This window comes from Heterodontus francisci, chromosome 27 (genome assembly GCF_036365525.1).
Source record: "Heterodontus francisci isolate sHetFra1 chromosome 27, sHetFra1.hap1, whole genome shotgun sequence".
Classification (NCBI taxonomy): Eukaryota; Metazoa; Chordata; class Chondrichthyes; order Heterodontiformes; family Heterodontidae; genus Heterodontus; species Heterodontus francisci.
In genome coordinates this window covers 22,708,247-22,717,428 of record NC_090397.1, presented here as the reverse complement: position 1 = coordinate 22,717,428, position 9,182 = coordinate 22,708,247, and the positions used below count along the sequence as shown (strand labels likewise).

Sequence of the window (9,182 nt, the reverse complement as noted above, 5' to 3'; positions counted from 1 at the left end):
GGGTGTAAACTCAGGTGAGATGGCAGGGGTTCTGTCCCCGTAGCATACCTGCCTCTGCTGGTACTTTATTAGTGGTGGGGAGGGAGGTCCTTAAGTGGCTAATTAACGGACACTTTGCCACCTTGGGAGGCAGCCAAATGAAACCTGGCAGCTTCCCTGTGACTACGGTGATGCTGGAAGACCCCCCCCACCACCACCACCCCCCAACCCCGCCCTCGTAATCGACCGCCTAATCCTTTGCCAGGGCTTGCCTGATTGATCCCGGCGATCCCGGACCCCACATACCTGCACTCCAAGCATCCTCATTGGCTGCTGCCCTGGAAATTGGGCGCTGGCAGCTCTCGGATGTGGGACATCTGCTTTGGAGGGATGGAAGCAACGACCTCAGGCAATTAACAGCCTGACAACCATAAAATACGATTGTGGCTTCCATGGCTGGCGGAGGCGGGCTCAACCCCAACTTTCTTGTCAGTGGGTGGGGCCACTGCCTCTTTGTTAAATTCCAGACCATATTTAAGGAGGATGTACTTGAATTGGAGGCAAGACAGTGAAGGTTTACTGGATTGAGCCCTGGAATGAGAGGGTTGTCCCATGATGAGAGGCTGAGTAAATTGGGCCTATACTCTCTGGAGTTTAGAAGAATGACAGGCGATTTCATTGAAACATACAAGATTCTGAAGGGGCTGGATAGGGTAGACACTGAGAGATTGTTTTATCTGGTCGGGGAATCTAAATCACGGGGCACAGTCTCGGGATAAGGGGCCAATCATTTAGGACTGAGATGAATCACAGAATCGTTACAGCGTAGAAGGAGGCCATTCGACCCATCGTATCTGCACTGGCTCTCTGAAAGAGTAACTCCCTCAGTTCCATTCCCCTGCCTTCTCCCCATAGCCCTGCACATTCTTCCTTTTCATATAACTGTCTAATTCCCTTTTGAATGCTTCAGTTGAACCTGCCTCCATCACGTTCTCAGGCAGCACATTCCAGATCTGCGTGAAAAAAGTTTTTCCTCATGTCACTTTTGCTTCTCTTACCAAATACTTTAAATCTGTGCCCTCTTGTTCTCAATGCTTTCACGAGTGAGAACAGTTTCTCTCTATCTACTCTGTCCAGACCCCTCATGATTTTGAATACCTATCAAATCACCTCTCAGCCTTCTCATCTCCAAGGAAAACAGTCCAAACTCCTCCAATCTATCTTCATAACTGAAAGTCCTCATCCCTGGAACCATTCTCGTGAATCTTTTCTATACTCTCGCCAATGCCCTCACGTCTTTCTTCAAGTGCGGCGCACACAATTAGACGCAATACTCCAGCTGAGGCCGAACTAGTGTCTTATACAAATTCAACATAACTTCCTTGCTCTTGTACTCTATTCCCCTATTAATAAAGCCCAAGATACTGTATGCTTTATTAACCACTCTCTCAACCTGTCCTGCCACCTTCAATGACTTATGCACATATGCTCCTTGGTCCCTCTGCTCCTGCACCCCTTTTAGAATTGTACCCTTTATTCTATATTGTCTCTCCATGTTCTTGCTACCAAAATAAATCACTTCACATTACTCTGCATTGAACTTCATCTGCCACCTGTCTGCCCATTCCACCAACTTGTCTATGTCCTTTTGAAGTTCGACACTATCCTGCTCACAGTTTCCAATGCTTCCAAGTTTCATATCATCTGCAAACTTTGAAATTGTGCCCTGTACACCAAAGTTTAGTCATTAACATATATCAGGAAAAGCAAGGAAAAATTACTTCACTCAAAACGTTATGAATCTCTGGAATTCTCAACCCCACAGGGTTGTGGATGCTGCATCGTTAAACACATTTAAGACTGGGATAGACAGATATTTGGTCTCTCAGGGAATCAAAGGATATGGTGAGCAGGCGGGAAAGTGGAGTTGAAGCCTAAGATCAGCCATGATCATATTGAATGGCAAAGCAAGCTTGATGGGCCACGTAGTCTACTCCTGCTCCTATTTCTTGTGTCCTTGAGTCTGGTCGGGAACCATGAGGGCCCTCAACATGGAGGCGCCCTCCCTGGCCTGCATATCAATAATTAAATAGTCAGAATATAGACTGGTAGGTGATTCGGGGTGATAGGGAAACCCCTCCACTGGATAATTCTCAGCCATGATCGTAGCATTTCATTAACTCAGCCCCCTCTTTGTGGCATGGAGCCTCTGGCTGCAAAGACACCCCAGCCTGCCGCAGTGAGGCTGCCTCCATTGAGCTGGCAGCCTCTGCACGTGACGGGAGGCCACTGGCAAAATGTGCAGAGACATCAAAATCGCCCATTTGGAGCCTTAACTATGCAAATTGACCCACTTCCCATCCCACTCCTGGGAAAGTTCCACGACGGCGGGAATGTGTCAGGAAGCCATTCCAACATGCCTCCCCACTATTTTCCCAGCCCCATCCCACCTCCAAACCTGCTGCTACAGGGCTGGGAAAATTCAGCCTCATGGTTCAAGTCGATGACCTTTCACCAGAACGAGAAAATGTTAGAGTTGTAACAGGTTGTAACCAAGTGCAGAGGTAGGGAAAGAGGCAAGAGGGTAAAAAAACAAAGTGGAAGTTCTGTGATAGGGTGGAAGGTAGGAGAGAAATTGTTGAATTCAATGTTGAGTCTGGAAGACTGTAAAGTTCCTAATTGAAAGATGAGGTGCTGTTCCTCGAGCTTATGTTGAGTTTCAACGTAACAGAGAGGAGACAGCAAGGTCAGAGTGAGAGTGGGGAAGAGAATTAAAGTGTCAAGCGATCGAAATTTGACCTTGAGTCAATGTTGAGGTCAACAATTTCAGATTATAAATTTTGTCCCCCTTTTTTGGGAGAGCAGCTGTTGGTAATGATTCTGCTATTTCCATTGTTACGACCGAGGCAGGAGGAGTGCACTGTTTATTCTAGTCCCACTTCTCCACAGGTCACAACATACATTTAAATTTTCCCAATTACCAATACGGTCAATCATATACTCATTTTTCCCAGAATTAAACACACCAACCAGGTTTCTTAAACTAATAATTTTATAGTTTATTATAAAACAAGTCTTGACCAGTAATGAAGTAAAACATAAAAACACAGATTGAAATATTAAAGTTCCCTTTTTTTTACCTTAGCCCCTCACACACACATACTTACATACACACATACAGTGCCTGCCGAAGTGACAGGGGTTTCAGTTCCCACACATTCGATACGCAAGGTTTCTTCAAATACAGAAGGAAAGAGGAGACTGACACATTAGACACGCAGAGTTTTTTTCCAAGTGAGAGAAGGAGATGAGTTGGGTTTTCTTGGCAGACAAAAACCAACTGTCTTTTTTTTAACAATTCAAAGTGAAAGCAAAAATATTGCAGAAGTCAAGCCTCCTGACCTATAATTGTTGACCTATCACTTCTCTATAAACATCTTGTCCAAGTCAAAACAACAAGCTCCCTGCTGGTATTTTATCTGAAAACAGATGCCTTCCAGTAAGGGCTTGTTGACAAGCCAAGTCCAGGAAGCCTTCTGATGACCACTTTTGAAAAAAAACCCACACAGTGCAGCATCTCTTCAAGCATCTAGATGAATCAATGTCCATAATTCAACTATAAGACCTTAAAAAACTTATTTTTAAAAAATAGAAGCACTATCGTAACACTATTTACACCACCTCTAGCCCCACCTTTTGTTTCTTTACTTGCCCATTACCACCCCCTTTTGATTTGCACCAGCATTCCTTTTATCATTTCATCTCTCCTGCCTTCCACCACATCATAGACCTAAGGAGCAGCCATGGCTCAGTTGGTTGCACTCTTGCCTCCGCATTCAAGACCCACTTCAGTACTTGAGCACAAAATAGATTTTAACACTCCAGTGCTGAAGAAATTGCTGTGCTTCAGATGAGATGTTAAATGGAGGCCCAACCTGCCCTCTCAAGTGGATGTCAAAGATCCCACAGCACTATTTTGAAGAAGAACAGGGGAGTTATCCCCTGTGTCCTGGCCAATATTTATTCCACAATCAACAATACAAAAAAAAGACTATCTGGCCATTATCACACTAGTTTTTTGGGACCTTGCTGTGTGCAAGTTGGCTGCTGTGTTTCCTGCATTACAACAGTGACTACACTTTAAAAAGTACTTAATTGACTGTAAAACGCTTGGAGACATGATAAAACGCTTTATAAATACATCTGTCCTTCTTTCCCTTTTATTCCTCCTTCCCTGCCGCTGTACTTGCTTAAACCTTGTTACATCTGTAAGTTTTACCAGTTCTGCCGAAAGAGCATCCACCTGAGAGCTGGCTATTTCTCTGTTCACAGATGCTGCCTGATCTGCCCAGTATTTTCTGTTGTTATTTGAATCTTAATCTATTTCCCGTTATCAGGCTGACTGGCCAATCAAGAAGGCGCCCCGTTTATTACCTGCCCTATGATTGGGCCGCGGGGATGTTACTGGTAGAGCGGCGGCCTGTAATTGGCCAGCGCCGGTTGCTGCGATACAGCGGCCTGGTCGGAGCTGCAGACAGCCGCTTGGGCCGCGCACAGAAACTGCTGAAGTGACGGGGTGAGGTGAGTGGCCGGAGATGGGGGGTGGTTCAGGCCGGTCCTGTATCTTGGGGTTTGTCAGACATTCGCACTCATGGCTGAGGCCGGCGTACATTGAGAGGGAGTGGGTGTGACTGACCGTAACCTTGTGTCGGTTCTTGGCGTTTCTCCGGGGACTGACCTGTCAGTCTGTAAACCAAGGGGGGTCCAGGCCTGACAGATTGGCAGCAACAGAGACACGAGCATCAAATTTACCAGCTTCCCTACGTTTAACTCTTTCATATTAATCTGGATTTTTGTGAGTTATTAGGAAGTGGCTTGTGAGAGACTGTAATATCACTTGGAAGGGAATTTGATAATTATTTGAGGCGGAATAATGTAATAGTATCTGGGGAAATAGCAGGGATAATGGACGATCTGGCACAAGAACATTGTGCCAAATACCTGTCCTCTCTGTTATTAAAATGATTCTATAAATTAAAACAGTATTTGCATCTTCTGTGTCATTATGGTTTCTGCAAATACAAATTAAGGAAATTTTGGTTAATGTTTTAATGGTTTGCATCCAGATAGATTAATGGTTTATTGCATTTTGATGTACATTTTTCTAGATTTAAACAGTGCAGCCTCAAAAGGGGTAGACTGAAATGAAAGGTGAGAGAAAATGTTAATTCAAAATTTTACATTTTAAAAGTCTAAAACAATTCACAAACTAAAGGTATAAACCTCCATCCTTATAATTGTTCAGTTTTTGGGCGAGAGAGGTTGATTGGCAGTCGTTTACAATTAGCATGGTGTTCAGAGTATGTGCACTGTTATTTACGAGACAACTTTGTATGGTGATTAATGTGCAAATGCAACAACTTGATGAAAGTCATGGAGGTTAAGCGTGAGAAGTCCTCCTTGTAGTAATTACTTGTGGTAATTTGTAATTCTCTGGGTATCTCATCTCTGCCAAAATTTTCTGGCTAGTTTGCACATTAGTTTAGTTTGGTTTAGAGATACAGCACTGAAACAGGCCCTTCGGCCCACCAAGTCTGTGCCAACCATCAACCACCCATTTATACTAATCCTACACTAATCCCATATTCCTACCACATCACCACCTGTCCCTAATAATGGTGTGTGTCATTGAGATGCCTTTTTTCAGTAAAATATGGCCCAATGTCCAATATTGAGAAAAGTTGGGGGTGGGGTACGAGGAGGAGGAGGACAATGAGTGAATTCCATATTATTCCCAATTTTCTGTAACTCAGTGGTGCTGACATATATTAATATTTGTGAATTATGTTTTAAAGCTGGGAAAGGGTTGAAACGGACCCTGAAATTGGAACAGTGCAGGTACAGTGAAACCATTTAGGAGCTCATCAAGAAAACTAATACTGTGTGCCAATGTGTGTTTTCCCAAAGTTGATAGTGTTCTTGGGCTACCCTGGGACAAAATGGCTTGCCAATGGCTAGAGACGTATTTTTGTAGAGAAGGAGGAAGAAAATGGTGGGTTTCTACTGGGCAGCAATTTTTTGTAATAAGATCAATCAGTTTTTGATTTTCCACATTTTTGTTGGTAGGTTCACTTTGATCAACAACTACACAAGACTTCATCTCTTTAAATGGAAGCACAGGATAAGACTTGATTGTGGCAAAATAACTTGTTCACAATTGCTACAGTGCTTGGGTGAGGTGCTAGAGGGTTCATTGTGCCATGGAATTGTATTACATTGTGAGTCAAGAGAGGAAGAGGAAAAAACTCTACTTAAGCTGAGCTTTAATTTTGTTTTTAAAGCATGGATTAGCCATTCTACGTTTATCTCCAAGTAATTATCGATATATGGACAGGATATGTAACAAGCCCCGGATAAGGAAATAAAACATAACAATGTTGGACAGTGACCCTTAACAGTGATTACAGGCTGTCGGATGCCTTTAACTGGCTTGGTGGAATGTTTGGTACTCGAGCTCAGGAGAAACTGTTAAATGTTTCTTAGCTTCTATGTAATCTGTCCATTTATCTCATGTCTGTGTTTGTTTCATTTCTCTACATAAGTCACTGTATTTAATGAATTGTGTGGAGCTCCTTTGAAACATTTGGGATGTGATCAGGTGCAACATAATTGCAGCTCTACCTTTTAAATCCAGTTTTGGTCAAATTTTGGCATGCAACTAATCCTACGGAACCTCTTTCAATAAAAGATTGGAGCAGTGGGTTACCTTTTAACATGAATATTATGATAAAACAGCTTATATTTTACACTAAATTTGCCAATGTATAAATACTTTTTCAGCACAGTATTGTGAAATAAGTTTAATGGTGTTGATCATTTTACTGTTCATTATTAGTTGGACTATTCATTGAATCTGAAAGATTAGTTTGAATATTGTTAATCTAAACTTTCCAGTCTCGACTCAGTGAAGTTTAAATTTGTTTTGCCAATTTGAGGTTTATTCCACAATGAAATAATGGGAAGATTATTCTGTAATGGTTTGAATGAAATAAACCACAAAGAAATAAACACACACCCACACATACTACCACATTCAAATTACAGTGTTTGAGTTTTACTTATATGATTCAAGAACTTTGTATTTATATATAGCTTTAACTTATTTTTAAAAATCCCAACATGCTTCAGAGGCATAATTTTTAAAAAAATTGATTCAGTACCTATGTGAGTCTGTTGTCTGTTCTAATCCACTGTCATTTATTGGTGCAAAATAAAATTAATCTAAGTAAAATCTTACTCAGAAATTCCACCAGTATAACAAGAATACTTTTCAAAAATGCAGTGTGTCTTGGGAGAATCTTGACAAAATAGCACAGTTCTTGTCCTTTGTCATTTGCACTTTTTTTTTGTTTCTTTTAAATGCTTCATCCTATTAGCCTAATGTAGATAGACTGCTGTGTCTTTTGTGCACTTCGATAACCTGTTGATGTTATATGATTCCCTGGCTCTTATCATCAAATCACACCTTGGTTTGCCCCTGCCCCCCAATCCTGCCACTTTCCCCCACTTTGAGCATCATGTTCCACCCCTCTCACATCTCATTTAAAATTCTCTTTCTCTGCTGCTCACCCAAGTACCATTAAAAATGTTCTCACTGAGATATCTTCACTGCTTTCCCCTCTCACCCTCAACACTGTGACTTATCATTGGTGATTTCAACTTTCATCTCAATTCATCATGCTCTCTCTCCTCTGAGTTCACTGTCCTCCTATCCTCCCTTGATCTCTCCCTCCATTAAAAACTCCTCAATGCCTATTCAAGGCAAACCCCTTGACCTTGCATCTCATGGCCTCACCACTGTCATCATGTTAATCACAGAGAAGGCCATCTCTGATCACTTCCTTGTATCACTCTCTCCCCATATCTACCCTGTCCCTCTCACTCCCATTCATCACAAAATTTCTGCAGCTACCAATCTACTCAACCACACCCTCACCTCCACTTTTGATGTCCTAGTCCCCATTAAAAGCACTGCACTCTCTCGCTCTGGCCATTCCTCCTGGAATTGCTCTCATCTCCACTCCCGTAAGTCCAAGGGACGTAGAAGTGAATAGATATCGCAGATTACTGGTTTAGGCATTCATTGCCAGATCTGTCTGGATCACTTAAAGCACTACTGAGTATTGCTCTTGCCTGCCAAATGTGCTCACTATTCTCGCATGTTCCTGCAAGCAAAGATAGCCACTGGCTTCTTTTATCTACTGCAAACTGTCTTCTTAAACCCCTCTCCCCTGTCTCTTCCACCCTCACTTCAACAAAAAGTACAAGCTGTTCATCAACCTCTTTATTATTAAGATTGAGTCCATCGGATCAGCTGCCTTTGCAGCTTCCCTCCCATCTACTAGCCCACCTGGCCAACCTTCCAGTAAGGGTCCCCCTATGATATCTCTAAACTCACATATTTTTCAAGTTTCTCTCCTATCTCCCATTGTGCTCCCTTCAGGCTCCTCTTCCATGAAACCCACTTCCTGCTCCCTTGATCCTTTACCCACTAAACTGCTGACTACCCATCTTCCCTTCTTGCTCCCATGTTAGCTGATATTAATCACAGTTCTCTCTTATCGGGTACTGTCCCCTTCTCCTTCAAAACTGCTCTCGCTCCTCTCCTGGAAAAAACAATCCTTGACCCCTCTGTCCTTGCAAATTACCGCCCCATTTCCAATCTACTTTTCCTCTCCAATGTCATTGAAGGTACTTTTTAAATTTGTTTTTAAATGTTTTGTGCTTGGTGTGCTTTGTGCTTTACAGTCAATTCACACCTTCTCTGTACTAACGCTTTGACTTTCAGCACACCATTAACATACCATTTGCCTTTGCTCCATGACTAGCTGGTCAGTTAGACTGCATTTGCTGACAACGCTGCCGCTAGGGCGCGCTGTTGTGACACATGCGCAAATGCAGCATGTGCCACTAAAACGTCACAGACTGCGACTTTAGTCAGCTGCCAGGACTAAAGATAGCGCTGCTCAAATAATCACACGGAGGCAACCTAACAAACACATGTCAGCACACAATGGCGGAGTGAGAGAGCGAACGAGCTGGGGCTGGGGAGCGAGCCGGGGAGTGGGCCGGGAAGGGAGGGGGGAGCGGAGCGGAGCGGGCCTGGTAGGAATGGAGCGGTCGGCAAATGGCCGAGTGAACGG

The 9,182-nt window shown here is 43.1% G+C and overlaps 1 protein-coding gene across 5 annotated transcripts in view; it reads left to right on the top strand.

Moving 5' to 3' along the window:
* The first annotated feature begins 4,483 nt into the window (after positions 1–4,483).
* Positions 4,484–9,182, top strand: part of bpgm (2,3-bisphosphoglycerate mutase) — a 31,744-nt gene continuing 27,045 nt past the window's right edge. Inside the window, exons 1-3 of one of the 5 annotated variants that reach the window (XR_010977637.1) lie at positions 4,493–4,560; positions 5,148–5,190; positions 6,106–7,270. The gene's annotated coding sequence lies outside the window, so the exon portion shown is untranslated. Of the gene's footprint in view, positions 4,561–5,147; positions 5,191–6,105; positions 7,271–9,182 lie in introns of those variants that run through there. The other 4 variants (XR_010977636.1, XM_068058997.1, XM_068058998.1 and 1 more) reach the window with 4 other exon arrangements.